This window comes from Mirounga leonina, unplaced genomic scaffold (genome assembly GCF_011800145.1).
Source record: "Mirounga leonina isolate KUSES-001 unplaced genomic scaffold, KU_Mleo_1.0 Mir_166, whole genome shotgun sequence".
Taxonomy (NCBI): domain Eukaryota; kingdom Metazoa; phylum Chordata; class Mammalia; order Carnivora; family Phocidae; genus Mirounga; species Mirounga leonina.
Genome location: NW_023270418.1, coordinates 12,311,677 through 12,327,952, shown reverse-complemented (window position 1 = coordinate 12,327,952; position 16,276 = coordinate 12,311,677). Strand labels below are relative to the sequence as shown.

The 16,276-nt window shown below is 40.9% G+C and overlaps 1 protein-coding gene across 3 annotated transcripts in view; it reads right to left on the bottom strand.

The window, feature by feature from the left end:
* QSER1 (glutamine and serine rich 1) overlaps window positions 1-16,276 on the bottom strand; it is a 77,874-nt gene that overhangs the window by 60,350 nt on the left and 1,248 nt on the right. Inside the window, exon 1 of one of the 3 annotated variants that reach the window (XM_035012523.1) lies at window positions 15,419-15,481. The exons of the other annotated variants lie outside the window; for them this stretch is intronic. The gene's annotated coding sequence lies outside the window, so the exon portion shown is untranslated. Of the gene's footprint in view, window positions 1-15,418; window positions 15,482-16,276 lie in introns of those variants that run through there. 3 annotated transcript variants of the gene reach the window in all.

The window sequence follows — 16,276 nt, the reverse complement described above, 5'->3', positions numbered from 1 at the left end:
AGAAACTTAAAGCAGGGTATAGGCTACACAGTGATGGGGGGTGTATACACTTTCCATTGAGGGTACTAAGGACAGACCTCTCTAACAATGTGACATTTTGAACTGAATGAAGTGATGGGAGAAAGCCCATGTCGATTATCAGAGGGAAGAGTGCTCCTAGCTGAGGAAACAGCCCAAAGACCCCAAGATAAGAGCGTTCCTACTGTAGCTGTCCAAGGAACAATGAAAAATGTGTGTTTCATACAGAGATAAAAGAGACTGAGGGCAAGGGAGAATCTGTGGTCATATTCTACAAAAAAATGAAAGGAAAACAAGCCTGTGTCCTCCCATTTACCCCTTCATATTACGCAATATGTCCACACATATTAGCATACAGCTAGCACACTGGTTAACAAATGCTTACTATTGACCAAACGAAAAGAGAACGGACTGCAATTGCAAAGGCCTAGACTGGAAAGGCCGAGCTAGACGGGCCTGAGCAAAAATTAGGAAACTGATCGCAGCAGCCTGGTCACATGAAGTCATCTAGCCCATTGCTAAAATTGAAAACAGCAGCAGCGGCAACAAAGGCTAAATACATAACAAAGAAAAGATTTTTTTGTAAGCAAAATTTAGCAAAGGAGTAGGCAATTTTTTTAAAACAAAACTTGTAGTCTCATTTGAATCGGTGGCCAAAAGAACAAAACAAAAACACCCTTATTGAAGTACCCTGCTTCTCACTGTAAAATATTTTTTCTCTTTTCAGAAGATTACCACCTTCAAGTCCTTGTTCACATATCACTATTGCAATTAGCCTGCCCAGTCCAAACTATTTAATCTGCACTGCCCCTAACCCACCTTTCATTCCTCCTTACCCTGTTTTCTTTTTCTCCTATCACCTCCAAACATACTAGATAATTTACAGTTATATTTATTTATCATCTGTCTCACACTCCACATACCCCAGTGAAATTACAGGACAGGGATCTTGGTTTTGTTCACTGATGTATCCCAAGCTCCCGAGTATTTAATATAGGAGACGTGCTTGGTAAACATCTTGGTAATTCCCTTATCTTATGTCAACCATTCATTCAATCTGAGATAAACTCATATATCCACATTTCTTCCAATGCTTCATGAAAATATGTAGGAAAATAAGTCTAACTTTTGAAGTAACTGAGAAAGGATAACCTTCCAGCATACAGGTTAACTCCCAAGAAACTTAACATTCTTCTTAAAAGTCTCCCATCACTAATGGCTCTGACTTCTTTTCCATTTGCAACTCTACTTCATCCTGAACTCCCACCCCTCAAAAGTTTTCTCTGAGAGCCAGAACACCTCGTGATTAACAGCACAGTCTCTGAAGTCACACTTCATGGTTTAAATCCTGCCTCTGCCACTGACTAGCAGTGTGATTCTGAACAAGTTAATTAACAGCTCTTTGCTTTAGTTTCTCTAAAATGGGCTAACAATAGTACCTATCTCACAGACTTGTGAGAATTAAATGAGGCAACATAAGTATCAGAACAGTGCCAGGCACATGGTAGGTATTCAATAAATGCTAGTTATCATCAACAGCTAACTTCAGTTCTCAGCTACCTACTCTTCATGCTCAGAAACCTTAACCTCTGAGTTTCTACTATTGTCTTCTATACAAATGTTTATTCAGACTCCCATATTCACCTCTCTGGTCTTGTCAAATGAGGACAAATACTTTAAGCAGAGATAAGAATGTCAAGAAGGCAAGGATGATAAGATAACAAACAGCATTAGCATCGCATAGAAAATTACTGGGCTTCACCCCAAACCTGCAAATTCAGAAATTCTGGGTCTAGGCCCAGCAACCTGTGTTTCAACAAGCCCTACAGGTGATCTGAAGGACTCTTAAATTGGACAACACTGATCTAGGGTAAGATCATGTCAGGGAAGGGAATTACCAGACCTGTTTCTGCCTTAGGACATTTGTACATGCTCTTTCCTCAGATCTCAGGGAAATGCTAATTCCACAAGCAGAAAATTTTCTTGTTTATTTGCTTGCCTGATCTCCCATCCCACATCAAGAACAGATTTTGTCTTTTTTTTAAAAAAGATTTTATTTATTTATTTGAGAGACAGAGATAGCGACAGAGATAGCGAGAGGGCCCATGAGCTGGGAGGAAAGGGAGTAGCAGACTCCCTGCTGAGCAGGGAGCCGATCCCAGAACCCCAGGATCATAACCCAAGTTGAAGGCACATGCTTAACTGACTGAGCCCCCCAGGTGCCACCAGATTTTGTCTTAATTGCCACTGAACTTCCAATGCCTAGAAGAGGTGCATGGCATATCTGTTGACCAAAATGAATTAACATTTCTACTTTTCTTTACTGTACCATTCTTTTTCTAGTCACCAGAAAAAGGTCAGTACTTCCCTTTTTCTTACCTTTTAACATGTACCCTTTCAACAACCTCAACCAATTTTCTTTAAGGTCTCTTACATCCATCTCATCCTTTCTATACCAATATTACTACCAATCTCCTATCCCCTCTGTGAGGGTTAATTTTATGTGTCAACTGGACTGGCCATAGGGTACCCAAATTAAACATTATTTCTGGGGGTGTCTGTAAGACTATTTCTGGGTGAGATCAGCATTTGAATCAGTGGACTCAGTAAAAGCAGATGACCCTTCCCAATGTGGGTGAGCATCATCCAACCCATTGAGAGCCTGAATACTACAAAAGGTGGAGGAAGGAGGAATTTGTGCCTTTTTCCCTGCCTCACCTACTTGAGCTGGGACATCTCATTTCCTCCTGCCCTTGAAGTGGGATTGACACCATGGGCTCCCCTGGTTCCCAGGCCTCATGACTCAGACTGAATTATACCACCACCAGCTCTCCTGGTTCTCCAGACTGCAAACAGCAGATATAAGACTTTCCAGCCTCCATAAGCACATGAATCAATTGCTCACGATAAAATTCCATTATATTTATATAAATTTCCATTTATATATGTGTGTTTGTATACATGTATTTATCCATTCTATTGGTTCTGTTTCTCTGGAAAACACTAACCAATACAGATTCTGGTATCAAGAGTGGTTCTAGAGGAACAGAATTTTAAGGATGAGTTTTCTGAAATGGTTCTGGGGTTTCTGCAATTGGCTCTGTAATCTGATTAGATTTAACAATGTGAATGATTCTTTCCAGAAGTAAAGAGCACTGATGGTCCATGGCATGAACTTAGAGGTCTCCAAAATACCTGCACTGGATACTCCCCTTATAAGCAGCAAGGAGCTAAATGACTCGGTATATACTTTCAAACATTTTTGGAAAACTAATGAATATAATGACATTGGTTGGTTGTTCCTAATGTCACTGGACAAAGTGGTGAAAAAAAGGGATGAGCTCAGGGATTTGAATTCCCAGCTCTAGGGCAGCATAAATGACCTAAGAGCTTCTAGGTATTCCTGAAGGAGAGAGAGCCTTACCTCCTGTAAGTGCTGAAAATCAGTGCAGAACCTCATCCTGTGACTGGCTGAATGACAACGCAAGTTGAACTCTCAGCCTCACACAGTGCCTACTGTTAAAATGAGGGCACTGATTGGGAAAAGATGAGATCCTAGAAGTTGGGATGAGGAGGTATGGGAAGAGAGATGAAGCTGGGGACACTGGGCCTCTAAATTCTTACCAGTCTTCTTTACCAGGGGAAGAGGTTTTCCCACCCCCAGGGGAGGCATCCTTTCTCCCTCCATCTGAAGGGATGAACCATGCACTGCCTGATGAAACTGTAATGACTTCCCCCTGAGGACGAGCTATGTAAGATAATGCTGATTCTCCTCAGGACCCACCCCTACCCACCTCTCTTTGCTTTTAGACCTATAACTAGACTCAAGTCTTAGCAGGTCCCTAAAGGTGAAGTACAGTATGTTAGGTTCATGACAAAGTGTGTTACAGTCTAAAAGACCTACTTGGATTTCTATTTTATACAGACAGAAATCTGAGGACCATGTATGGGAATGGGTATGTGTGTAGATCTAACGGTGGAAGAAACATAGTTTGATCAGGCCAAATTTATTGACATGAGCTCACTAAGCAGAGATTCTGCATTTAACGCTGCAGCTTAGGGAGTCAGAAAAGGCTCTAGCAGTTTGGTTGGTTAGCTGAAGAATGGACTAAAAGGTGGCCACCATGAGTGAACTGGAAGTGCCAACATGCCTTGGTTTAATGTAGAGGAAGGGATTCAAAGGCTTATGGAAATTGGAATGTTCCCGTAGATTTGTCAAGACCCACTTCCCCACACTGGGAAGGTCCAGAAGACATACCTTCCACCAATACTGTGAAGAATAAATTTGCGAGAGAAGTCCTGGCATCCTTGAAGAGCTCTATGACCACCTGTCTCTGTGTCTCTGTGGGCCAAATCTTACCATAGAAACTGCAGTCAATTAATTGGGAAACCTAAACACAATGAGAGTCATTAGACTCCAGGATGGCTAGGCCAAAAGTCACTCAACCACCAAAAGCAAGGCAGACATGATTACCATAATGGAGAGCAGAGTCCATTACTGAAAACATATACTGTTAATCTTTCTCCCAGCCTTCCCCAAAGGGACCTACATATGGCCTTTTGCCAAGGTAACTGTGTATCAGAGAAAAGGAAATAATGTCAGACCTTTCAGGAACTACTGGATATGGGCTATAACCTGACACTAATTTCAGGAGACCCGAAATATCACTGTAGCCCACTAGTCAAGAGTGGAGGCTTATGGAGGTCAGGTTCAAGTCCATCTCACAGTGGGTCTAGTGGGTCCTTGAACCTGTTCTATGGTTATTTTCCCTAGTTTGAGAATGCATAATTGGAATGACAAACTTAACAGCTCAGAGAATCCCTACACTGATTCCCTGACCTGTGGAGTGAGGGTTATTATGGAGGGTAAGGCCAAGTGGATGCCATTAGAACTCCCTCTACCTCAAAAAATATTAAACCCAAAACAATACCAAATTCCTAGAGGGACTGCAGAGATTGGTGGCACCATCAAGGACTTGAAAGATGCAGGGGTGGTGATTTCCACCATATCCCCATTCATTTCTATTTGGCCTATGCAGAAGATGGATGGGTCTTGGAAAATGACAGCAGATTACTGTTATGTTTAACCAGGTGGCAAATCCCATTGGAGCTTCTCTATCAGATGTGGTTTCTTTGCTCGAACAAATTATAACACATTCCCTTGTATCTGGTATGCAGCTATGGATCTGGCAAATTCCTTTTTCTCCATACCTGCCCATAAGCAGTTTGCTTTCAGCTGGCAAGGCCAGCAATACACTTTTACTGTCTTACCTCAGGTTTATGTTTACTCTCTACCTCTAAGTCATAATTTAGTTCACACAGATCCTGATCACCTTTCCCTTCCACAAGATATCACACAGGCCTATTACATTGATAATATTAATGCTGATTGGACATAATGAGCAAGAAGCAGCAACTACTCTAGACTTATTGGTAGGATATTTGCATATTACAGGGTGGGAAATAAATCAGACTAAAATTCAGGGGCATTCTACTTCAGTGAAATTCTAGGGGTCCAGTGGTATGGGATATGTTGAAATACACTTACTAAGATGAAGGATAGATAAATTGTTGTCTCTGGCCTTCGTACAACCAAGAAAGATGCACAAGATGCACCTAGTGGGACTTTTTGGAGTTTGGAGGCAATATATTCCCCACTTGGGTGTGTTACTCTGGCCCATCTACCAAATGACCTGAAAAGCTGTTAGTTTTGAGTGACAAGAAAGGCTGTTTAACAGGTCCAGGCTGCTGTGCCAACTGTTCTGCCACTTGGGCCATATGGTCCAACAGATCCATCGGTCCTTCAAGTGTCAGCAACAGATAGGGATGATGTTTAGAGCTTTTGGCAGGCCCCTATAGGTGGATCACAACCACAGACCTTTAGGATTTGGAGTAGGACCCTGCCATCATATATAGATAACTACTCTTTTTTTGAAAAACCTCCCTTGACCTGTTACTGGGCCTCAATAGAAACTGAATGTTTAACCATGGGCCCCCAAGTTACCATGGGACCCAAGATACCCATCATGAACTGGGTGTTATCTGATCCAACAAGCCATAAAGATGGGCATGCACAGCAACACTCCATCATCAAATGGAAATGGTATATACATGACTGGGCCCAAGCAGGCCCTGAAGACACAAGTTATATTAAGATGTGGCCCAGGGACACTTGGCTGGCTCAGTCAGTACAGCATGCTACTCTTGATCTCAGGGTTGTAGGTTTGAGCCCCACATTGTGTGTAGAGATTACTTAAAAATAAAATCTTAAAAAAAAAAAAGTGGCCCAAATGCCCGTGGTCCCCATTCCTGCTACACTGCCTTCTTTCTTCCAGCCCGTACCCTTACAAGTACCCTTACAATCAGTTGACAGAGGAAGAAAAGACTTGGGCCCAGTTTACAAGTAGTCTTGCAAGATACGTTAAGTACCACCTAACATAGATAGCTGCAGCACCACAGCCCCTTTCTGGGATATCTTTGAAGAACAGTGGTAAAGGGAAATCCTCCCAGTGGGCAGAACATCAAGCAGTGTACCTGGATGTCCATTTTGCTTGAAAAGAGAAATGACCAGATGAGCAATTATATACTGATACATGTGCTGCAGCCAATGGTTTGGCTGGATGGCCAGGCTTGGAAGGAACATAACTGGAAAATTGGTAACAAAGAAAGGTATATGGATACATGTCTGAATGGGTAAAAAATATTGAAGATATTTGCTTTCTATGTGAATGCTTACCAAAGAGTGACCTCAGCAGAGGAAAGTTTTAATCAAGTGGATAGAATGACCTGGTCTGTGGATACCAGAGCCTCCTTCCTCAGCAAACCCTGGGCTAATGAACAAAGTGGCCATGGTGGCAGGGATGGATGTTATGCAGGGGCTCCACAACATGCACTTCCCCACGCTAAGGCTGATGTGCATATGGCCACTGCTGAGTACCCAATCTGCCAGCAACAGGTACCAACACTGAGCCCCTGATATGGCACCATTTCCCAGGTTGATTAGACAGCTACCTGGTGACAGGCTGACTACACTGAACAGCTTCCCTCATGGAAGGGGCAAGACTTTGTTCTTACTTGAATAGATACTCTGGATATGGATTTCCCTTCCCTGTTTTCAGTGATTCTGCCAAAACTATCATCTGTGGACTTATGGAATGCCAACCCCTGCTCCATTATGGTATTCCAACACAGCTTTGCTTCTGATCAAGGAATTCACTTCACAGCAAAAGAAGTACAACAGTGGGCCCATTCCTATGGAATTCACTGGTTTTACCATGTTCCTCAACAACCTGAAGCAGCTGGCTTGAAAGAGTGGTGGAATGGCCTTTTGAAGACTTTTTTTAGTACCAGCTAGGTGGCAATACCTTAAGTACAAGGGCAAGGTTCTCTACAAGCCTATATATGCTCTGAATCAGCATCCCATCGCCTAGTACTGTTTCTCTGATACCTAGGCTTCCTGGGCCTGAGAATCAAGGGGTAGATTGGGACTGTCACCACTCGTTAACATCCCTAGTGAACCACTAGCCAAATTTTTACTTCCTGTTCCAGTGGCTTACTGCTCTGCTGGCCTAGAGGTCTAATGTCCAGCAGGAAGACTGCTTCATCAGAAGATCCAATGATGATTCTATTGGACTGGAAGTTAAGATTGCCATCTGGCTACTCTGGGTTCCTCATGCTACTGAACCAACAGGCAAAGAAGGGAGTCATAGTGTTGGATGGGCTGAATGATCCGGACTATCAAGGGGAAACTGAAATACTCCACAATGGAAATAAGGATGAGTATGTCTGGAATACAGAAGGTCCCTTAAGGTGACTCTCAAGTATTACCAAGCCCTGTGACTAAAGTCAATGGAAAACTACAACAACTAAATCCAAGCAGGACTAATAATTGTAAAGACCCTTTAGAAATGAAGGTTGGGTCACCCCACCAGGTAAAGAACCACAACCAACTGAGATAGATACTTGCTGAAGGCAAACAGAATGGGTAGTAGAAGAGCTTGTTATTAGTACCAGCTATGAGCATGTAGCCAGTTAAAGAAATAAGGACTGTAATTGTCTTGAGTATTTCCTCCTTATTTTTCTCATGTTTTGGTATGTCTGTGTGTAAATTTTTTTCTTTCCTCTTATTTCCTTATTGTGTGACGTAAGATGTACTGATTTTCTATCATAGTACTTAAAGTATTGTTAATTTTACATCCTAGTATTTAAGTTATGGGATAGCAAGGAGAAGAGTAAACATTACCAAAGGACTTAATCCGCTCTCCTGAGGAAGGGACTGGCATGTTTTCAGTTGTACACAAGATAGTTGTATCATGTTAGAAGAAATTATGATCTTGTTACCTTTATTTGGAGATTAAGAAAAGTTTAAAGAGATGCCTATAGGCGTAGGGGCACCTGGGTGGTGCAGTCAGTTGAGCATCTGACTCTTGGTTTCAGCTCAGGTCGTGATATTAGGGTTGTGAGATTGAGCCCCACATGGGGTTGCATGCTCAGCATGGAGTCTGCTTAAGAGTCTCTTTTCCTCTGCCCTTCCCCCTGCCCTCTACCTAAAATAAATTAATAAATCTTTAAAAAAAAAAAAGAGATGCCTATAGGTGTAAAGTTGATAAGGGGTGGATATCTGATAGTTCATTTTATTTGTCACCTTCACTGGCCACAGGATACCCAGATTAAGCACTGTTTTTGCCTCCTTTTCCCCAGAACAAATCTGCCCTCTGTGACCTGCCTCACTGTTTGAGCTGGGACATCTCAGCTCATTTTCTCCAGCCCTCAGAAATACATCATGGGCTCCCCTGTTTCTCAAACCTTAGGACTCAGACTGAATTACACAACAGGCTTTCCCGGTCTCCAGACTGCAAAGAGCAGAGCATGGAATTTCTCAGACTCCATAATTGTGTGAGCCAATTCCTCATAATAAATCATAGATAAATAGATAGATATCACAGTTATCATATATATCTCCATCCATATCCACAACAAATCATGTATTTCTCTGGAGAACCTTGACTAATACAACCTCTCTCCTGTCTGGTCTGATGAATTGCCTCTCATTTGGTATCCTGTTTTCTCCCTCTGCCAATTCTAATACATTATGTACTTAACTGCCAAAATAATCTTTTTTTAAAAAAAGATTTATTTATTTATTTATTTGAGAGAGAGAGAGAGAGCATGAGAGGGGGGAGGGTCAGAGGGAGAAGCAGACTCCCCGCTGAGCAGGGAGCCCGATATGGGACTCGATCCCAGGACTCCAGGATCATGACCTGAGCCGAAGGCAGATGCTCAACTGACCGAGCCACCCAGGCGCCCCTGCCAAAATAATCTTATTACAACACTTTATTTTTTGCTCATATCATCATCATCATCCTTCCCAAAAACCTTTCAAAGCTTCCTATTGAGATGTAGAGGTTACACTCCATGGGCTGTCATCAAAGCCCTCTCAAATCTAGCACTAACACACTGTGGTAGTATTATCCTGATGACCTCCCCAATGAAACACACCTTTGTACAGTCTCTCCCCCATTACTCTGCACTGGGCCCAGGACTGCTTTGACCAGTAGACTGTGGAAGAAGTAAGGCTATGCCAGTTCAAAGATGAGTCTTTAACTGCTCTAGAAGATTCCACTTCCTCCCTCTTTGTAACACTTGCTCTTGGAAGCTCCCTCTTCATGTTAATCCCTTATTACACTCATGCAGCATTAACAATAATTCAGATCAGCTGTATGCAATTACCTGACAAATGCTTCTACAATCTCCTTGAACTTTATATAATTCTTCCTTCTAAGTTTCCAAAGCATTTCTGTAACTTTTTTTTTTTTTAAAGATTTTATTTATTTGACACAGAGAGAGAGAAAACACAAGCAGGGGGAGTGGCAGGCAGAGGGAGAAGCAGGCTCCCCGCTGAGCAAGGAGCCCGATGTGGGGCTGGAACCCAGGACCCTGGGATCATGACCTGAGCTGAAGGCAGATGCTTAACGACTGAGCCACCCAGGCACCCCAAAATTTTTGTAACTCTTATAAAGAAACAAATATTCTGCCTACTAGTACAGTTATTTAATTCATTTGCTGATGTTTACTAGGCACTTACAATGTGCCAGACACTGTTCTAAGTGCTGACAATAAAGCTAATATCCTATATGCTATTCTATATACTACAGAATGTGGCTACCATTCTAAACACTTTTCTGAGTTATCTCATTGAATTTTCAAGAACTCTACAAAATATCCTCATTTAATACAAGAACCGCAGGCACAGAGAGAATAAGAAACTTATTTAAGAGCGCACTGCAAGTGGAGTCAAAATATAATCCCAAAAATTCTGACTTCAGAGTTTATGCTATCAACCCCTACTCTGTACTGCCTTCTACAGATGTGAACAAGATAGACAGGATCCCTGTTCTCATGGAACATGCATTCTATTCATGGCAGTGGGATGAGGAAAGGTAGTAATAAAGAATACATACAAATCTACAAAATTACTTCAGAAAGTGATAATGCTACCAAGAATATAATGTTCTATGATATGATGCATTGATGAAAAGTTACTTTAGATGGGGCAGTCAGAGAAGGTCTTGTGAGGCAGTACCATCTGGGAAAAGACCTGGAAGTCCAGAAGAAGCGGCAAAGCAAAGATCTGTGAAGACAATACCTAATGAAGAGAACAGCCAGTGCAAAAGTCCTAGGACACAAATAATCTTAATCTTAGCATGTTTTAGGAACAGACATAAAACCAGTGAGGCTGAAAGATGGTAGAGAGAGTAGAATGATGAGGTTGGAGAATTAAGCTAAGGCTCAGATCACATAGGGCCTTGTAGGCCATGATAAAGACTTTGGATTTTCCTCTGAGTAACACTGGAAGGTTTTAAGCAGGGTGACATTATCTGATTTATATTTTGCAATGTTAACTGGATGTTGCACGTTTAAGGGCTAGAAGGGCTAAAGTGGAGGCAAGGAAAACAACAGGAGGCAACTGCAATAGTCCATGTGGGAAATTATGGATATGGAGATCAAACGAGCAGGATTTGCTGAGGGAATGAATATGGGACGAAAGAAACAAATCACAGATGGCTCCAATCTTCTGGGCCTGCCCTACTAAGCAAATGGTGGCATTATTTACTGAGGTCAGGGAAGGTTAAAGGTGGACCAGGTTGGGGGGTTAAGGTTGGACATATTATGCTTGAAATATCTACTCAATATCCAAGTGGAGATGACAGGGAGGCAGCTAGCTAGATACAAATATAGAGGTATCAATTTGAAACTTACTTGATATAAGTGGCAATTTATCCAGGGCGAGTGAGGAGAGAAGGAAAAAGGATGGAACTCCAAGCCCCTGGGCACTTCCACATTTAGAAGCCCAGTAGAGAGGCAGCAAGTGTTTACCCTGTCACCCCTCTGGATCACAAGTTCTTTGAAAGGCAGGATAGTGTCTTTTTCATTTTTTTTGGTACCCCACAGAACTTAGCTCAGTAACAGAAACTCAAAGATGCTCACTATAAGCTAATGAATTAATGAATGTCATCTGATTTCTCAAGCTTTCACTACAGAAATATAATACTTGAGGATAAAGGCAACCGTGTCTCACATATTGTGGGCACTCAGATATCTGTTTAATGAATGAAAAAAAAACTTGGACTAGGTTTTGCTAGATACATTTTAGTATTCATTGTTCCAGAGAGCACAGCAAGGAAAGGTAGGAAGCAAGCAGCAGCCTACATCTTCACACTTTGTTTTTAAAGATTTTATTTATTTATTTGAGAGACAGAGAGTGAGCAAGCGAGCGAGCGAGAGAGCACAAGCTGGAGGAGGGGCAGAGGGAGAGGGAGAAGCAGGCTTCCCGCTGAGCAGAGAGCCTGATGTGGAGCTTGATTCCAGGACCCTGGGATCATGACTTGAGCCGAAGGCAGATGCTTAACCAACTGAGCCACCCAGGAGCCCCCATCTTCACATTTCTAACCAATGATGATCATGAACGCCTTAACCCCTTCATCTTGGTTCCCATTACAGGGTGGATGGGGAGAAGATGGGGAATGGCAGTAGAGGCTGCAGCAGCAAGAAAAGGGCTTCCAATTCCCACAGTAACTCAAGAGTTCAGGCCATCATGTCATAAACATGTATTAAGCACCAACTATATGCCAGGCACCAAAGTAAGTACCAGGTATGCAGCAGTAAGCAAAACAAACAGTGTCCCTCAAAGAGCTTCCATTCTAAAGAGGAAGATATCTATTACATAGATGGCGTATAGGTATATAATTGTATTTCTAAGAATTATATGAAAGTACAGTAAAATGTACTGTGAAAACATCCATACCATTTCATAAAACAATACGGGATGGAGGTTGGAAGGCAGTGGGGTTCTGACATGAGATACCTTAAGAAGTCAGGTTAAGAGGTGGGGAAAGGGTGAGTTACCTAGGTGGAGGTAACAGCATGAATGAAAGCTTTAAGGTAGGAAGGGATTTAGAATGGCCCAACTATGAGAAGAATTAGTTGAGGGAAGGAAAGAAAAGGTTCAAGATTATTTAGTTTGGAGGCTACTGCAGATATGGTAAAAAATCATGGTGGCTTGGATCAGGGTGGAGCAGTGGAAACAGAAAGAAGTAGACAATTTCAAGATATACTTAAGAGATAAAAAAGCAGTAGGGCTTGGTGACCAAGCACACACAACTCCCAGGTTCTGACCTGAGCAACTAGATGGACAAAGGTGTGACTTACTGAGACACCTCCCTAGACAAGCAGATATGGAACAGGTGCGGAGAGCATGAGTTCATCACAAAATGGCTGTTATATACCCAAGTAAATGCTCAGAGAGGTTATGTGATTAGGTGATCAGAACATGTTTGGGCCTTAGACATATACATAGGCATCTCCAGAGAAGATATTTAAAGTCATAGGCATGGATGTAATTATCCTCAGGAGAAAGCACAAGAAATTCTATCAATCCAAAGCACTGGAAAAAATGACAGTATGTAGAGATCAGAAGAGTAAGAGCTATTGAAGAACAAGGAAAAGCAGTTAGCCAGGAAGGTACAAGGAAAACTAGAAAAGTACACTGCTATGGAAGTGAAAGAAAGCACATTTCCATCGGGGAAAAAAAAAAAGTCAACAGTGACATGAATACTGAAATATGGATACTAATGATACCCGGTCAGCCATAAAAGCTCATTTAACCCATAACATAGTCAGATTGCATTATTAGACTATCTTACTACGAAGTAGTGCAGTATAGTAATTAAATGTGCAGGCTCCAGATCCACAATGTCCAGGTTTAAATCCCAGCTCCCCTACTTACTAGCTAAATGACTGTAAGTATATTACATTTAGTTATACTTTGACTTAGTATATACTTAATGTCTCTATGCCTTAGTTTCCTCATTCATAAAAAGGAAAGTAAAAATAATACCTACCTCGGGGTGTCTGGGTGGCTCAGCCAGTTAAGCGTCTGCCTTCAGCTCAGGTCATGATCCCAGGGTCCTGGGATCGAGCCCTGCCAGGCTCCCTACTCCCCGGAGAGCCTGCTTCTCCCTCTCCCTCTGCCTGCCACTCTGCCTATCTGTACTCTCTCTCTGTCAAATAAATAAAATCTTTTAAAAAAGAAATCCCTACCTCATAGAATTAATATTAAGTGTGTGTGTATGCATATGCTCATCACAGCGCCTAGCAAAAATTAGTTCAGTAAATGATAGCTGTTATTACTCACAACATTGTTTCTATGGGGAAATACTTTCTGAACAAAAGAAGTTTATTTGAAATAACCTTTCACTAATTTGGGACTGTCCCTACTCCCCATAAACTGTGATCTTACAAGGTCTTTTTCCAAAAGCCTTGAGGGAGACTCTAGATTTAAAACTTATGAAAGAGTCCTTAATATAGAAGCTGACCAGTTTTTTTTGTTTTTGTTTTTAAGAGAGAGAACGCACCCAGGGCAGGGGGATAGGCAAAGGGAGAGAATCTTAAGCAGCCTCCACACCCAGTTGGAGCCTGGCTCAGGGCTCCATCTCATGATCCTGAGATCACGACCTGAGCTGAAATCAAGAGTTGGATGCTTAACTGACTGAGCCAGCCAGTCGCCCCAGTAGCTGACCAGTTTTAGAGAAGGTAATAATTTTTTTTGGAGGGGTACCTATCCCACTCATTACACATTCATACTATGATCAGAAAAAATTTATGTATTAGGAAATTTGAAAAACTGGTAGCAAAAAAATTGACAATTTCAAGTGACAAAGTTACAAAAACAGATATAAATCTACTTTAAACAAAGTATTTTTATTTAGTCACTTTCTGGTGCATATTCGAATACAAACACATCTATCATCACTATGATGAAAGAGCCTCTCGATGTTCAGTGCACGATATAAATAACAGGTAGAGGAAAGGAAACAGATGTGCAGCTTCCTGATAATCACCTTATTTCCAAAAGTATACAAAGGTATTAATGGTATCTCAGACAGCCCCACCAAAAGTATTTCCAACTGCATTGTGATAGGCAATGATATGCTCATTCAGTCCCTAAAACTAACTGAGAAGAACACAAATAAATGGAGATTTACGAGACCAATTTTTATCCCTGTATTTCCCACTGACCTAGCAAGTACTATTTCAGAAATATTCAGAAAACTCTATAAACCCTAAGGTAAAATGTTGAGAGTTTCCCCTTAGCTCTTTGCTTTTTAATTGTTAAAACAACAGAAATACCTAATACCTGATGGAGCTGTTATACCAAAAAAGTACTATTTCAAAGTAATGAGAAATTGTTTATCATGTTCTTTCCCCATCAACTGATGAAAACGCTCCATTTCAGGATCAAGCAAAGACACAAAGTAGGGACATGTCAGTAACCACTGAATGTCATTACCATCTGTTAGCTTCTGAATAGGTTACTGGAAACAAGGTGACAGACAGGCTAATTCTTTATGGATAAGTATCCATATCACATCATCACAACTAGTACTCATTTGCACCTTTAAGAAGAAACTGCCACAAAGGGGAACAAAAACATTCAACTTATATATGAATTATGAAAAAGCTTTCTAAAATGTTATAAAAATATGAATAGGCTTCTGAAAATGCAGAATACTTAAAGATTTACAGGCCATATTTCAGATTCAGTATTTTCTATACAACTGAAATGAAAGAGGACATTACACAATTTGAAGAATAAAATAAGGTACAATTAAGAAGTGTGTGTAGCCCTGTACAGATGGCCTGATCCTAACACAAGATGTTAACAAAGCAAGTTGGTGGGGGAGGGGGAAAGCCTGCATTTTCTATGCTAAAATTTAGTTGACTCCACCCCCAAAATACATATTTTTAAAGGGGGGGTGCTTAGCATTTAAGAATCAATAACTTCCAAAAAAACAGAAAATAAACCTCTTTTAGATTATGTGTTCCAAATGAATCTACTTACTGTTTTCAAATGTGTTTGGGAAGTCATTCTTTGTTACTTTGATTAATAACATTTGGAAAATATGACAAGTAGATTTTAGTTTCTTGCCTCAGAAGTATTCTGCTAAAAGAAATAACAGAAACAACTGGGTAGAATTTGTTCCATTTACCTAATAAAATACTTTTCATTTAAAACATTAAAAATGCTGCACAAATACCTATCGTTATTGTTCACTGAAAAGAAAGCAATGTAATTTGTAGATTATTGCACTTGATGCAAAAGCTACTTGAAAAACGATAGTCGAATTAGCACCAAAAAAATATTAATGGGAGAAGTGCCAAACATCTTTCAGAAAACTCCTTAAAATGTCTTAATAGTATATAATACAAAGTTATGACTATTTCTGAAAAGTTTCAGCAATTAATTAGCTCCAAATTGGCACATCCCATTATTATTCTTTTTTAAATCCCAGCTCTTTTAAACAAAGGACCTAAAATTTTCTGAGAAAGCTTATTTCCCTTTTCTTGAATCCAATTTTTCTCATTCTCTCTCAATCATCCCAAGGTATTATTTAAGACAAAGACCAACTACTCTTCACACATTATTTTCCCAATCATGAAGGTGGAACTTCCATAAAAACAAAGAAGATAACCTACAACACTGTAACATATAAAGTAAAAAAAAAAAAGTTCACTTCTGTCGTGACAATAGTGAAGAAATCTGATGAGATCACAAAGCCACGAAGCTTCCTGTTGGTAGCTGAGGATGAAGTCATTAGCAACCCAGGATTCCCTGGTCCTTGTAATCAGAAGCTGCACCTACCAGATTCTGCATTGTTCGGCAGAGGTAGCTTTAAAACACCCCGCTCCCGAATCGTCC